This window comes from Mytilus californianus, unplaced genomic scaffold (assembly GCF_021869535.1).
Source record: "Mytilus californianus isolate M0D057914Y unplaced genomic scaffold, xbMytCali1.0.p SCAF_7, whole genome shotgun sequence".
Classification (NCBI taxonomy): Eukaryota; Metazoa; Mollusca; class Bivalvia; order Mytilida; family Mytilidae; genus Mytilus; species Mytilus californianus.
Genome location: NW_026262723.1, coordinates 19,935,049 through 19,951,653, shown reverse-complemented (window position 1 = coordinate 19,951,653; position 16,605 = coordinate 19,935,049). Strand labels below are relative to the sequence as shown.

At 30.9% G+C, this 16,605-nt stretch overlaps 1 long non-coding RNA gene across 1 annotated transcript in view; it reads left to right on the top strand.

Moving 5' to 3' along the window:
• The first annotated feature begins 6,831 nt into the window (after window positions 1-6,831).
• LOC127709940 (uncharacterized) overlaps window positions 6,832-16,605 on the top strand; it is a 125,216-nt gene continuing 115,442 nt past the window's right edge. Inside the window, exon 1 of the long non-coding RNA XR_007985859.1 lies at window positions 6,832-6,989. This is a non-coding gene — a long non-coding RNA (uncharacterized LOC127709940). The remainder of the gene's footprint in view (window positions 6,990-16,605) is intronic.

Here is a 16,605-nt window from a genome sequence, read left to right as displayed (position 1 = left end):
CGATAAACGTAAAAATATAAAACCAGTGAATAGTTTAAAAACTTTAATTAAAACGCACAATCTTATTGATATTTGGCGATATTTAAACCCCCAAAAAATTCAGTTCACCTGGAAAAGACAAAATTTCAGTCAAGCAAGTCGAATTGATTACTTTTTAATAAATAAAGACTTTGTACTTAATACAAAATCAAGTGATATTAGACCCGCATTAATAAAAAGTACAGACCACCAAGGCGTATCTATCAAATTACAAAGCGTAACTGCCGAAAGTAAAGGCCCGGGATACTGGAAATTAAACAATTCTATTCTAGAAGAAAATGAATATTGTAAAGAAATAGAAATAATAATTGCAAAATATAAGACTATCATGCAAGACACAATTATGGATTTGCATCTTCTTTGGGATGCGATAAAACTTGATATTAAACTGTTTACCATAAACTATTGCAAAAGTAGAGCATACAATAAAAAAAAATGAAATAAAACAATTGGAAAAAAATTTAACCATTTTAACTGAAAAATATCAGATAAATGAAAACAATGATGTATTGCAAAAAATAAATCAAATTGAAAATCAGCTAGAAAAGCATTATGAATATAAAGCAAAAGGCGCCCAATTAAGATCGAAACAAGACTGGGTAGAAAAAGGCGAAAAAAATACAGCATATTTTTTAGGACTAGAAAAAAATAAACAAACAAAAAAAAAACAATTATAAAACTAAAAGATCACCAAGGAAATATTGTTACAGATCAAAGCGAAATACTTCAAATTGAAAAGAAATTTTACGAAAATCTATATTCAAAAGAAAACGAAGATATTGCCCAATCATGGGAATATATTAACAGTACTGAAATAAAAAATAAATTATCAAAACATGAAAGTCAAACGTGCGACGGATATGTTACAATAGAAGAATTAACACTAGCCGTTAATAATTTAAAACCCAATAAAAGCCCAGGTAAAGATGGTATCACGACAAATTTTTATAAAAAGTTTTGGCAATCATTAGGTCCAATCCTTGTTAACATTTTTAATACAAGCTATGACAGGCAAAAGCTACCATTTTCCCAAAGACAAAGTATTCTTAATCTAATATACAAGAAGAATGATCCACTAGATCTTTCAAATTATAGGCCAATTTCCTTATTAAATTCAGATTATAAAAAATTTTCATACACATTAGCTCAAAGAATAAAAAATGTACTAAATCTAATTATAAACGCAGACCAAACAGGGTATATAAAAAAACGATATATTGGTTTCAATCTCAGACAAATACAAGATATCATAGATTACGCCGATAAATTTAATGTTGAAGGTGCAATTTTGTTTCTAGATTTTTCAAAAGCATTTGATACTTTAAAATGGTCCTTTATGTACCAAACTCTCGAATATTTCGGCTTTAATAGTTCATTTATAAACTGGATCAAGACGTTATATTCTGATATAAATAGCTCAGTGTTCAATAATGGATGGATTTCTGCACCAATTAGTCTAAAAAGGGGGGTACGTCAGGGATGTCCTTGTTCTTCCATGATCTTCGTGATCGCAGTAGAAATCATGGCATGTAAATTAAGAAATGATAATAACATTAAAGGCATTGAAATAAAACTTGACCATTCAAAACATAATTTGAAAATTTCCCAGTTAGCAGATGACACCACTTTGTTTCTCAAATCCAAAAATGAAACTATAGCAGCATTAAACGTTATTGAAATATTTGGCACATTTTCTGGTCTTAAATTAAATAAAAATAAAACGGAAGGCATTTGGATAGGAAAACTGAAAAATTGTAAAGAAAAAGTAGATAATATAAAATTCACAGATAAACCCGTTAAAGTGTTAGGCTTGTATTTCGGTACAAATAAAACAGAATGCGCAAAACTAAATTGGGAAAACAAGCTTGAAAAAGCAAAAAAACTTATGAAATCATGGGAAAAAAGACATCTTACTATCATCGGTAAAATTTTAATAATCAAATCACTTATAATTCCACAATTCACATATTTAGCAAGTATGACAGTCATAAATAAAACGTATATTTGCAATTTAGAAAGAGAAATTTTTAATTTCATTTGGGACGGAAAACAAGATAAAGTAAAACGATCAACTCTTATATCAGATTACAGCAAAGGAGGACTCAATATGATTGATATCGACAGTTATTTTAACACACTTAAAATTAAATGGGTATCAAGATTAATAGAGTCAAAACATGAAAATTGGTCAATTATTCCAAGATTCTTTTTTGATAAATATGGTGAAAACTTCCTTATCTTTAAAATGAATTTAGAAATTAATAATTTAAAACCACTTAAAATCACAACTGGATTACCAGAATTTTATCTAGATATTGTAAAGTGCTGGATACTTAAAGGTGGAGGTCAAACTAAATCGCCCACTAACTTTAGAGATATACGCAAAGAAATTATATGGGGTAATAAAAACATAAAAATAAAAAACAAACCATTATTGATGTTTAGCTGGATCAAAAGTAACATAATCTATATCAATGAACTTATTGACGAAAACGGTCAAATCGATGAAAAGACAATACTGCGAAAGTTAGAAATAAAACACAACTGGATAGCCGAACTATCAATACTAAAAAAAGCTATACCAAGAAGTTGGACAGATATCCTAAAAACAAATAACTCTGTTAAAACCCGAGTTAATATTAACGAAAAATTAATTAGAATGAATAAAACAGAAATAAATTTATCAGACCTAAACAATAAAACCGTCTATCAATATTTTATAAAAAACAAAATAACTCCTAACATTGGAATAATAAAATGGCAAAGAATATTAGACGCAAAACAATTACAAATTAGACAATCCTTATCCTTTACAAACAATGAAATATACATAAACAAACTTAAAGTTTATAAATGGAAATTATTTAGCTATATATTACCGAACCAAGAAAATCTTTTCAAATGGAAAATATCAAATACCCCAGAGTGTGCTTTATGTAAATGCACAGATAATTATCAACATTTTTTTAACGACTGTAGATTTGTAAAAGACTTTTGGATTAAAATAACAGAAAAAATGAAAAACATAAACTTTTGTAAGAAAATAACCCTAACAGATATAGTCTTTGGATATAAAATCGGAGACCGACATTATAATGATATAAATCTTATTATAACTTTGATAGGTTTCTCAATTTACAAATCATTTTACACATCAGAACAAAGAACAAAACCCGCCGACATATACACTATCTTTACAAATGAATTTGAATTATACTTTGAAGTAAACAGACATGTGAAAGAACGCAAAAGTAATCTAATTCGTAAATTTCAAAAATTTCTGTAAAATGTGCTAGATTAAAATATATATATATATAAATACATATATAGTTGTGAAGCATAATGTATAGAATAATAACTAATGTATCTATAAAATGAGATACTACACGTGCAAATTTAAAATTGACACCTTTGCGTCCGTTAAGAAAAATCTAAAATTTCACTTAAATTTTAAAACTTTAAATCATAAAACAAAATTAACGAAATATTATGAAAGACAATAAACATTCTATTTGGATAACAAGAAACATATAATACCTTACCTTTTGATTATAATCCAAAATCAATAAGATTAACACATGCACTATATTATCCTTCAATCATGTCAGGTTACGATTATTTGATCACACTGGACACACGCACGATTTTTCTAAACGAGTAAAATATGTGTCAGGTAGATTAAGGATGGAAAAGTAAAGGTCAAATCCGGAATAAAATATACGTAAATGCAAATTTAAATGATTTGCAATTATATAAGTTTATATTATAACATATTTGTATTTGTAATTAGCTAACAATTATAAAGTAAAACTTATCTTTAAGACACCCTGTTCTTAAAGATATTAATATATCAGGGTACCTTGTTTGTGAAAGCTGTAGCAATAAGGTTATTGTAACAGCTTTAGACCAATAAATCAATTATCATAGTCTAAAAAAAAAAAAAAACCTCCTCCCCTCCCAGAGTATCAAATGGTCATCCCTCAACTTGAATTAATCTATATGCACACACAACGTAATATAAAAGAATATTTAAAATAAATGGAAATTTTATTTCTTTAATACGTCATATTTTGAAAATTTCAAACATTATCACTGACAAATTACAAATCATATTTCACACCGAATATAAATAGAAATCTTATCTAGGTTAAACGATAGCTTATTTAGTTAAAAAAAATAGCTTGTTTATTCTAAAAGATATTTTATAAACTATGCAAGATGTCTTATATATATATTTCATTTTAAAGATATCTTATAAAGAAGTCTTAATAAGATATCTTATAAAGAAGTCATAATAAGATATCCTGTAAACTAAATAAGATATTCTATACATTAAATAAGATATATAATAAACTAATTGAGATATCTCATAAAGTTTTACAGATATCTTAAAAACTAATACAGATATCTTATAACTATCAGATAACTTATAAACTAATAGACTGAGATATCATATAAACTAAATAAGATATCTAATACATCAAATCAGATATATTATGAAACTGGATCTGTAATAAATGTTTGTGTTCCATGGGAATTTTGCTGAAATGTTCGATTTATCCTTTGTTTTTCTAGCTTGAAATCTGTTAAGTATCCATCCTGGTGTCACTTTTAATTATGTCGCTGTCAAAATATGAATCATGTCGACGATGATAGTTACATTTTTTTAAAAGAGTTGTTTTTCCTAAAGATTGGAAAAGCAATTAGTTATTGTATTATATAATCTTCTTTTAAGTTTGGTGAATTTACTTAACCGAATAAGTCCAAAAATGTACTTTTACAAAATAAGGCATATTTTAACTAATTTTCTACAAATGATTACTAGAATATGAAGTTATGGTAAAGACATTTTTGACCCCTTGAAAGGAATACAAAAGATGAGATCGATAAATGAAATAACACACTTCGGATCTTAAGGGCATACGATACAGTTTTGATCCCACGATGATTTTTTTACGAAAATTTGAATACAACCTATTTTTCACCGAGTCAATTCAAATATGTAATAAAAAATATACCTTCATGTGCTACCTTAAGAGATAAATGGGTCGAAATTTTAGACATTTACTCAAAATTTCGGTTTTTTGGACATTTCTATCCTTTGGACAGACATACCCAACTTTTTTGTTTCAAAAGATAAGCAAAAGCGGATATTTGTAAAAACGTTCGGAAAATCTTCTTTATATAATTATGCTCTAAGTTTGTATAATAATACTTTGGAAATAATTAATTTTTATCAAAGGTTCATGATTTTAGTTAAAAAAAAACGTCATTTTTTGCTGTATATTTATCTAATTTAAAAAAATTTCATCGCTGACTTTTTCATAAAAATTGGTGCAAATAATCTTCATACGTAATCAAATCTAATGTCATTTTAAAAAAGAGGTGTCCATGAACACGTTTTCAAGTTAAATCGGTCTGAATGATAAAAATCTGTCGAAAAAATGCATCTTTTCCCGATGTGTCACAGTTAGAAGTCGCGAAAATAACATTTTACGTTTACTTGTTGACTTAGCAACGTCATTACCTCCCCTGTAACTGTATCGTATGCCCTTAACACTTCATTAGTCTGTCAGATATTTAAATATTATGTTGCACATTTACCCTGATTTCTAAATTTGTTGTATTTCAGGAGTAAATTAGATCGAACTGATTAGATTTTTACCTATTAAGACTGTTTGTTTTGTTCGCACGTTGTAGTCAATATAATGGAATTTTATGTGACTGTCATACAAGTGAGAGGTTTAGCTAGCTATAAAACCAGGTTTAATCAACCATTTTCTACATAAGGAAATGCATGTACCAAGTCAGGAATATGACAGTTGTTTTCGATTCGTTTGATGTGTTTGAGCTTTTAATTTTGTCATTTGATAAAGGACTTTCCGTTTTGAATTTTCCTTGGAGTTCGGTATTTTTGCTATTTTACATTTCACAAAATGTCTACTATGGTAGCATGGTAGCCTCGAGTGTGGGAGGTCGTGGTTTCGATCCCTGCCCGGATCAAACAAAACACTTCAAAATTAGTATTTGCTGATTTTCCGCTAAGCACGCTGGCATTTAGGAGAAAGAACAAAGACTGATCTGTTCGGAGTCAGAATAATGTTTCCGTGTAGGATGACATGTTTTCCTGTGAACTAGCACGTTAAAATCCGACTAAGCGTGTCGGTCTAGTACAAAGCAGGGTTTATATTTCATAGCATGTTCTCGTCCTGAATATGCATTTGATTTGCCACTGGACATTACACATCCATCCATCCATCCATCAATTTTGTATTTTCTTATAACATGTTTATCCTACCTTTCATTTTAGGAAGTGAAATCAAAAAATGTTCATATTCAAAATAGATCAATATGGAATTCATTTTAAATTAAGTGTTTGAAATTGCTGGAGACTATTATTTAAATATACTAAATAAAGTTAAATTGTAAAAATCAAGTTTAATTGTGTGCTTGCCAATTATTCAAAATCTAACTATAGTGTCCTTCAATAAATTGTTAGTCTATTTGCCAATTACAATTTGATTCTCTTATTACACCTTTTCAACATAAGTTGGTTTCCCTTGTCAATTGACGACTGATTCTATAGACAATTGAATGGGCTGCTACCCATGCAAAGCATGATACGTTGAAAGTGAAATATTGGTCATTTAATCAATATCTTATGTAAAATAACTATTGATTTCATAAGTTTTTAGCATAACAAAAGATTAAAAGTAATTAAAATATTCGATTACACACATTACACGCGTATAAATTTGATATATCCGTTAGCTCTTCATTGTCAATGAAAATGTACGTCCCTCTCGTATCTCTTATTACAGTGTCAATTTCTGAATTGGCAAATAGACTATTAAATAATTAGAAAATATTATCGAATAATAAATCAAGTTATGTCTGGTTATAATCAATCGAATGAATTTATAATCGTATTGTCAGTATACCTTGTGCAGGTAGGTTGGACATATCTCTTGTTCTTTACATATGTGTATCTATTTTCTTTAAAATCTAATTTAAAATAATATTTTTAAAACAAATTAAAATTTGTATTATCTGGTCATATAATCTTTAAAGATAAATGTGTAATGTTGTACCGTGTGATCCGTATGGCAATTCCATTACAATGATCTACACGGTCGCAAATATTCGTTTTATTGACTCCACTGCGCGTCCCCAGTAAAGCTGCATTTGCGACTGTCAAATTGCGAATTGACGACGGCAACTATTCAACTACAGTACTGTTATTCCTGAATTCTATGAAGACAACGACATCCCAATAACTGGCTTATTTAAATAGTTTTAACATTTCTTTTCTCTATTTTATTTTCCTTTAATATATATCGCATATAACAGGAAATCATATATAATTTTGTATTCATTTTGTGGACGTGACATTTTGTGGAATTCTTTTATATTGAAGAGCAATGACTCGCTGAAATATGGACTATTGATCGAAAGGACATCTTTAATAATTCCTAACGTGAAATTACAGAATTACAATGCTTGATTTCGTTTTGTTCCCTGTGTGAAGGTTTGTTTGCATTTTGAGATATATGACTACAAAAACAGATCGGTCAGTAAAGGTGCACAATGAGTGCCGATTGGAATATCGGCTGTTTGTTGAAATATGAATCCACAAAACTATACAAATATGTTGTCAATCAAAATGTCCAGCGTGGGAGCGTCTTCGGTGTACTTGTTGGCATCCTAGTTGAACTTCACAGTGTAAAATTCTTGTTGACCAATGAAAAAAAAGGAAATGGTACCTACGATTTAAATATTTTGTACAAGAAAAGCATTGTTTTATCAGCCGATGTTGGCGGTCTTTCAATTGAACATGTTAATTAGAAGTGCACTATCTTACGAATGTTAAGGGACCGTCTTTAACTTGCAGTCAGATGAGAGTTTTTTTTTTGCTTCGTGCTGAAGGGTCACTGTGACTTTGAGATGAAGAACAGCAATAAAAGTTATGTTTTTTTCTTCTTACGTTTTTTGCCGTGCATGTACTGATTTTGTGTCATGAATGGATATCCCATATCCTTTCTGTTGTATTAAGAGTGTAAAACAATCAAAACTTTTTATATGTATGCTAAATGTAATTGCAGTGATTGGTTCGAAGATATTAAAGTAGATCTCTAGAATATTAAAGAATCGTCATGTAATTTAAACCGCTGGTTGAACAAAAAATCAAATCATTTTTGTTAAGGTTTTTTAGACGAATCGAGCTATTTCTTTATCAAGATCTGAAAAACGACATTTCTTCCATTTAATATACTATGTTTTTATAAATTTATGTTCTGCAGTTCACAAAGATTAAAAGCTTAAAAGAGTAAAATTTAGCCAATTAATGTCACAACCCCGGCCTCTTGTCCTATTCTTTGACATCACATAGAGAAGGAGGATTATCACCAAATTTACTTGCCATGATAACACGAGGGGGCCACATGTCAAACAGGATCTGCTTTCTATTCATGAGATCACCCTAAGGTTTTGATGTGGTTTGTTTTGCTTAGTATTTAGTGATCTATGTACAGTTTGAAGACTGGCTTTGTTTTTTTTTTGGTCATGGTACTGTCGGTTTTTGTTTTACTTGTGATATTTGAGTGATTCGTTGGTATTTTCTGATGTTGTTTTGTATTTGTTAATCATGCTAAAAGCTCGTTCTTTTGATTTTATATATCATAAACTTTCTTTACGGCTATTAAATTAATACTTCCTGGTCGACTAAACTATTAAAGAGTTTACAATAACTATTGAATGAACAACAAAGCCAATGTACGCTTTATTCACAAACATAGAATAATTTGAATTAAACAGTTTGCTTTAAAAGTAGTTATAAATAAAATTCTCTATTTTGGTATATACTATTACTTGTTTTGGTAAATAGAGTCGTGACAGCTAGCAGATAACAAACATACGTTCATAATAACATTTATCTTGTATGAAATCTTTTAATTGTGGAAATTGGATTATGTGTCTTAGGGTCAAATACAAATTTGAAAATTAAATATTAGTATTAAGGCCACATTGATTTATAGTTTTTTTTTTCGATTCGCTCGCTCCAATATTGTGGAAACTTACAAAAAATACGGCCATACCGTTATGAATTTCTGAATTAGCACTCAATTTCAATTTAGGAGACAGTAGTTTACCAATTTTCAAATTTCGTAAAACAACTTATAGAGACAAATAAAGTAGCAAACACAAACTGAGCGTATAAGAGCGATACCGGTTGCGTCGACTGTGTAAGTGTCTCTTGCCATGCATGCATCAACAATAAATGAGATCAACAATTTAATTTCTAAATTGTCATCGCTCGCTCCTTAAGTCACAGAAATAATGTCTCGCTCCGACAGAAACAATTTTGAAGGTTACAATTTGATGAAATATGCTAGTCTCTCACCAAATTTCAGGTATTGCATTTAAGAATTCATTTGAGAAATGGTGCTTAATCAACAATATCCTTCAAGATTTATGCTCAGAATGAGCCATTTTGTATTTAACAAAATTTGAAAGCAGACAATATCTGGAAGGGCTTTGCTTATACATTTTTTTGTGAACAGAAACAAATAATTAATTCCAAAACAAAACAATTTTTACTTTAACCAGGAATACGTTACCTTAGCTGTATTTGACAAAACCTTTCGGAATTGTGTGTCCTTAATGCTCTTAAACTCTGACTTTTATTTGGCCTGTTTAAATTGTTTGATTCGAGCGTCACTGATGAGTCTTTATTAGAGGAAACACGCGTCTGGTGTACAAAAGTTTAATCCTGGTATCTATGATGAGATTATCTAATAGGGCTTGATTTTCATATATTTTGACAACAGAGAAAATTCCGGTTTTGGTTAAGGTAAATGCCAAGTTTGCTTAAATTCCGCGCTTATGTGTTTTTCTTTAATGAATAATGGCAGCCATATAAAAATGGTAGCCGATGGAATTTTTGAAATAGCGAATCAATTTGAATTGAGACGAATGTGATTTTCATGAGCAAATACTAACTTCTAACGGCAAATTTGACACCGGGTATCAACTTTGAACAACAAATTTAGCTATATGTCAGTTTCCGTTGCAATCCTACAAAAAAAAATGATTTTTTTTTCAAAATGTTACATACTTGTATAAAAGTGACTCACAGAGGAATGTCATACTCATCAAATTACACACACTTGAAAACATATCTGGATTGGAAAAGTTTTAATGATGTAAAAAATTTGACTTAGACGTACAATTTTTAATGATTCGACAAAGTTAAAAAAAAGTAAAAAACAATCGCGATCAAGTTCGATCAAGTTGTTTTAGAATTAAGCTCTAGTAAACATTGTTTTAAGATTCTAAGACTCGTATTACTTAACCATCTCTCATATAAAAACGTATTTTCTAAATTAAGGGCTGCCCTTTAAATGACTACTAACTAAAATTATCATTGTATTCGTGTATTATGGTAAAGATAATTAATCACCCAGTTCATTTATTAGATTTTAGTTTGGGTCAACTAAATTTATACGATATATTTGGTTTACAGTTTGATTCAGAAGAATCACCGACATAGCTAGATAATACAATTAATTATCTAAATACTACCACAATTTTATATTAATTAGTATTGCAATTTTCATTGTTATTAATAATGTTACATGAGTATTACAAACCTAATCTTGAATTCTATCCTAATTCTATCCAATTTTGGGGAAATTTTTAGAAATTCAAGTGTGACGTCCCTTTGTGCGTTGATCCATTTTTTGCTAACTCGGCTGTGAATTTTTATGTGCTGGTTTATGTTGTTTAATGTATCCGTATTTTTTTCTGTATTTAGTCACCACTTCGGTGTTATCATGTATATCTATTATATAGTCATTTGTTTTATAAATTTACTATTTGCATAAGTATGAATGATTCTAAATAATAAGGATGTTCTTATCCCAGACAGAAAACCTTAGCCGTATTAGGCACAACTTTTTGGAACTTTTGGTCGTCAATGCTCTTCAACTATGTACTTGTTTTGACTTTCGAACTTTTTTGATCTGAGCGTCACTGGTTAGTCTTGTGTGGACGAAACGCGTGTCTTGCGTATTAAATTTTAAATCTGGTACCTTTTGTTAGCTATTATTCGTATGTTTCTCTGTCTCATATGTTCTTCCATTTATTTGTATTGTAGTCCTGTCATGTAATGTTGTCATTAAAATGTTATATTTAACATTGCCATAAACGGGGGAGGTTTGGCTAGCCACAAAACCAGGTTCAACCCTTCATTGTTTTCTTAAAACGTCCTGTACCAAGTCAGGAAAATGGCCATTGTAATATTATAGTTCGTTTCTGTGTGTGTTACATTTTAATGTTGTGTTTCTGTTGTGTCGTAGTTCTCCTCTTATATTTGATGTGTTTCCCTCAGTTTTAGTTTGTAACCCGGATTTGTTTTTTTCTCAATCGATTTATGAATTTCGAACAGCGGTATACTACTATTGCCTTTATTATACACAAATTGTTTAGTAATCCTCATTAAAACTTGTTAAGCTTGCTTTTATATGAATATACACTGAAATGAAATGAAAGCACCATTGCAATTTTAGGGAAACGACATCTAAAAATTGAAATTATAAAAAAAACTAAGGTTTCAACTCCCTCAGGCAAAGTTGACCTTAGATGGATATGGCTATTATTTTATGTCCTTTCTGGTCATATAGCTCTTTAACTGTTTCGGTTCTTATACATCATTGGCTTTCATATATTCGGCTTTGAGCGTTCCTGATGAAGGTTAATCCAAAAAAGCGCTTCGGACGCAAGGACTTTGTAACGTGTTTTTTTAAATAGCATACGGTTCTGGTGACATTAACTTGCGACCGTGGCTTGAATATTTCAGCCAATATCACATCGTTTGAAAAACGGAAACTTTTGTATAATAAAAATAACATGAATAAGTTGTATAAAAATCCCGAAATCCTAAAGAGTTAACAAGATATACGCTGACACTGTGGATACATATTTGTTTGGTTCAATCAACAGGAAAACCCAAAGCCTCTTCTCTTTTACATAAGTAGTGTTAAAATATTACTAGAGATTCAAGTTAAATCCAATGTTAGAAATCAAATGAAAATTTCATGGTCATGACATATCTGTTATTCCTCATGAGTTTTGTCATTTTTTTCGAACATGGATCTTTTAAGGATTTTAACTAATATCTTAGTAAGGTTCCACCGGCTAAAAGAAAAAAAAAAACCCACCAAATTAAGTAAATATGCAAATGATGGCAAAGAATGTGAAAAATAAATGTAGTGAGTACGTTTAAGTACTATTAGGTTTTCATTATTTTTCGTTGGACATAAGTTTGTGCAGAAAAAACCAAAAAAAAACAAACCTGTCATATCATTATACATGTTACAGTTAAAAATAGTAATTCAAGAAGCAGGATCAGGATAAGTTCCAATGCGACTAACTTTCGCCTGAATACCTTACTCTATGACGTTTTGCTGAACTATAGCAGGATATGTTTATCTATTAATGATTGATACTTAAAACATTTGTGATTTTAACATTGATGTATTTACAGTGTTTTTATAAGAGTCAGTAAGAATTGCATCTTACATAATATGTTTCAATACGCTTAACCATTTTACCTACTATCAACCCAAGATGGACTATTACACAATATTACCAGCTATCGTTACTGCAGATGCAACAGATCAAAAACTGCTTTTCACGATTGCAAAATATGTTGCTTTGCAAATGTAATCGAAAACACCGACTTAAATCTGCTGCACACGGTAGCAAACACAATTGATTCCAAAATCAATCAAGAACAAATATTCCACTGTTTCGGCTGTTCTGAAACACGGTAATAGGGTAAGAGTACATTTACATAACTCTGAAATTTAAATAAAATTAAGAAGATGTGGTATGATTTTCAAAGACACAATTTCCAAAACGATCAAAGGATTCATAAATGAGCTATTACAGGTACGTTTTGAAAGCGTATACGCCTTCGACAACTGACTCGATCAACATGCAGTATAACATTTAAAAAACAATTCAAGAGAAAACAAATGGCCTAAAGTATACTACGACATGAACAAAAAATCTAATATGGCAGATACTAATGACAACCACTTGGTTAGTACGGGCTTGGGGCGGGGACATCAAGAATGTGGCGATGTTTCACATGTTTGCGAACTTCTTAACCCCAGATAGTGGTGTAACAATACAACATATTAACAATATGACATCAGTTAAAAAGGGCTTAACTCATCGGGATATGTACTAAGCACAAAAAAAAAATAACAATAAAAATGACACTCAATGCTGATTTCAGAGTCCTTGCAGTTAATGAAAGCTAGTTAAACTGTCATACAAATGGATGGTTTTGCAATATATATAACCAGATATAACCCACCATTTTTTTTTCGGAAAATGCCGGTACCAGGTCAGAAATATGAGGTTTTTTTTAATTCGTTTCGTTAGTTGATTAAGTATAACGTTTGATTTTGTCAGTTTGCCCTTTTTGAATATCCCTTGGAGTTCGGTGTTTTTGCTAATACTCTTTTTCATACCCTATTTCATTTATAATATAAACCATTTTCTACCATACTTAAATGTCAATAAGTACATTTCCAACAGGTTTAACATAAAGACGCCATAAGCAGTCTGATAACCTTCTATATACAAAACCCTGACTTTCCTATATCATTTAAAGTAATTATCTTTATTTTTTTAGTTCAATTTTGCCAATGTTGAGCTCGGAGATGGATCTTTCATCCAAAAAGGAGATTGAGTCATCATCTGATTTCACATCGTTTAATGTGGATAAAGAAAGAGAAGTGGAAGTTCTCCATATGAAAATAGACATAGATGCAAAGAATCATGAAAAAGAAAAGGAATGCATATACAGAGAAAAAAATGGGCAAATTGAAAAACTTAAATCGGAAAACGATAATTTAAAAGAAGAGATGGGGAGCATAACCGACAAAATCAAACAGCTAGATTTGGCTAACAGTAGAAAAGATAAAGAGATTGAGGACAGAAAAAAGCGTGAAAAAGAATTAAAGAAGGACATTCAAAGATTAGAAAAAGATTCAATCGTACACAAAGAACAGAAAAAAGAAATCAAACGTCTAAAGGATGAATTAATGCAAGTTCGTCTTGACTTGCAGCAAATGAAATTGGAAAAGAACGAAGTACAAGATCTGCTTAAAACACATATTGAAGAGCAAAAAACTCGCGACAACAAAATGATGGAGAGCTTAAAAATGCAACAAAGGGAAGAATTAAAAGATCTTCGAAAAAGTTTGGAAAATGAATTTAAGGATCTTCGAAAAGGTTTGGTCAATGAGGTCGTTGCTGGGGTTGCAGCTGCAATTACAAATCCTGGAAGTGACAGCAGACCAAATTCAAAACAGAGCACAGTTTGTAAGCCGACATCATTCGATCCAAAAATATAAGATTAATATGAAACAGCATTCAAACAGCAATGTTAAATAACATATTTTCAAATTTTCTTATGTTTTATTATCTAAAAATCACCTTACTCCCAAAAATATTAGAATAAGATGAAACAGTATTTAAACAGAAACATATACAATATGTTTTTGAATTTGCTTATATTTCATATCTGTATTACAATTAAATCATGGACATATTTGATTTCAAACCTTCCATTGGTTAAAATATGTTCAATCAATGTTATATTATTAAAAAAGAGGGACGAAAGATACCAGAGGGACAGTCAAACTCATAGATCGAAAACAAACTGACAACGCCATGGCCAAAAATAAAAAGACAAACAGACAAATAATAGTACAGATGACACAACATAGAAAACCAAATACTAAGCAACATGAACCCCACCAGAAACTGGGGCTGATCTTAGGTGCTCCGGAAGGGTAAGCAGATCCTGCTCCACATGTGGCACCCGTCGTGTTGCTTATGTTATTACAAATCCGGTAAACAGTCTAATTCGGTAAGTCACATTCGTGAAAAGGGAGGGTATTGTAGTTACGGCATAAGGAACATATCCGATATCATCTGTGAAACGGTTATTCCATAGCGGTCAACCAACTCGTGATGGCGTCCGTAAAATTTAAGAAGGGATGACTTCAACTTCACCATTTGGAACTCTTGGTTTAATAGCTTCCTTGTGAGCAGCAATCCTCTATCAAGGAAATCATGATAGGAAACACAAGCCCAGGAATATCGTATCAATTGGGAGATATATACTCCGTATGCAGGCGCTGCTGGAATGTTGCTACATAGAAATGGAAAGTTCACAATTGGGAAGCTGAAATCATCTCTTTTGTCGTAAAGTTTTGTTTTCAACCGACCCTCATTGTCAATTTCTAGATGTAAGTCAAGATATGAGGCATACTTAATTGTATCTGTAGTATCCTTTATCTCTAGTTCGATGGGATAGATTCGTTCAACATAGTCACCAAAATTTGTATTATTTAGTGAGAGAACATCATCTATATAGCGGAACGTAGAGTTAAAGGATATTGCTAACTTCTTATTTAACAATCACCCTTCCCACCATTCGAGTGCCACTTTATCTATTAGGAAACGTTGATTTTAAATCCGATGAATAAATATGTAAAACATTGATAGCGTACAAGAGAGGCGAAGGATACCAAAGGGACATTTAAATTCATCAGTCGAAAATAAACTGACAACGCCATGGCTAAACAACAGTACACAAAAACTGGGGGTGATATCTCAGGTGCTCCAAAAGGGTAAGCAGATCCTGCTCCACATGTAACAACTTTCATCTAAATGTATAAATATAGTAGCTTACGGGAGATGTTCTGCTGGTGGACAATCTGTCCCCGAGGATTCTACCAGTCCGGTAGCCTAACAGCATGAAAACTAGTAGAATAAAAAATATTATGCTGGATGACACGCCGCCCAGGATAAAAAAGGTGTCAATCGGATGTTGTCAAGGACACAACAACACCGATTTTATCAGGTGTCCCCAGGATCATTTTAAATGATGTAATGAAAATGACACATGTGCAGTCTTCTGAATCCTCATTCTACTATAAAAATTCAGACAAGTTTGTTTATATTCGGCCCTGTACTGTTCAACTTTCAGATATTTTAGATTTCAATGACAACCACCAATATTGCTCTATTTCCAAATGTAACCGTAAAAATTGTAAAACCTGTGATATACTAATATCTTATACCCACTTTCAAAGTAATTTAACCACCAAAAGTTACATTACACACAGTCATGAGGATTTGAATCGCACTGCTTCCAATATTGTGTACGGTATTAAATGTACTCTTTGTGGATTGATCTACGTCGGGGAAACTCGACAAAGACTCAATTTTAGAATGAATGATCATCGCTCTAATGTAAATGATCCTAATTACAACAAGTTTCTCTATAAATATTTCAATCAGCCTGACCATTCTATTGTTTCAATGAAAGTCCGGATTTTAGAGAAAATATATCATTCAACAAATGACCCCATATTGAGTACACCATATCGTTTACAAAGAGAAGACTTTTGGATAAGAGAGTTGGGAACAGCCATTCCCAATGAATGCAATGACAAAACTTGATGGTGTAGGAATTTTGTC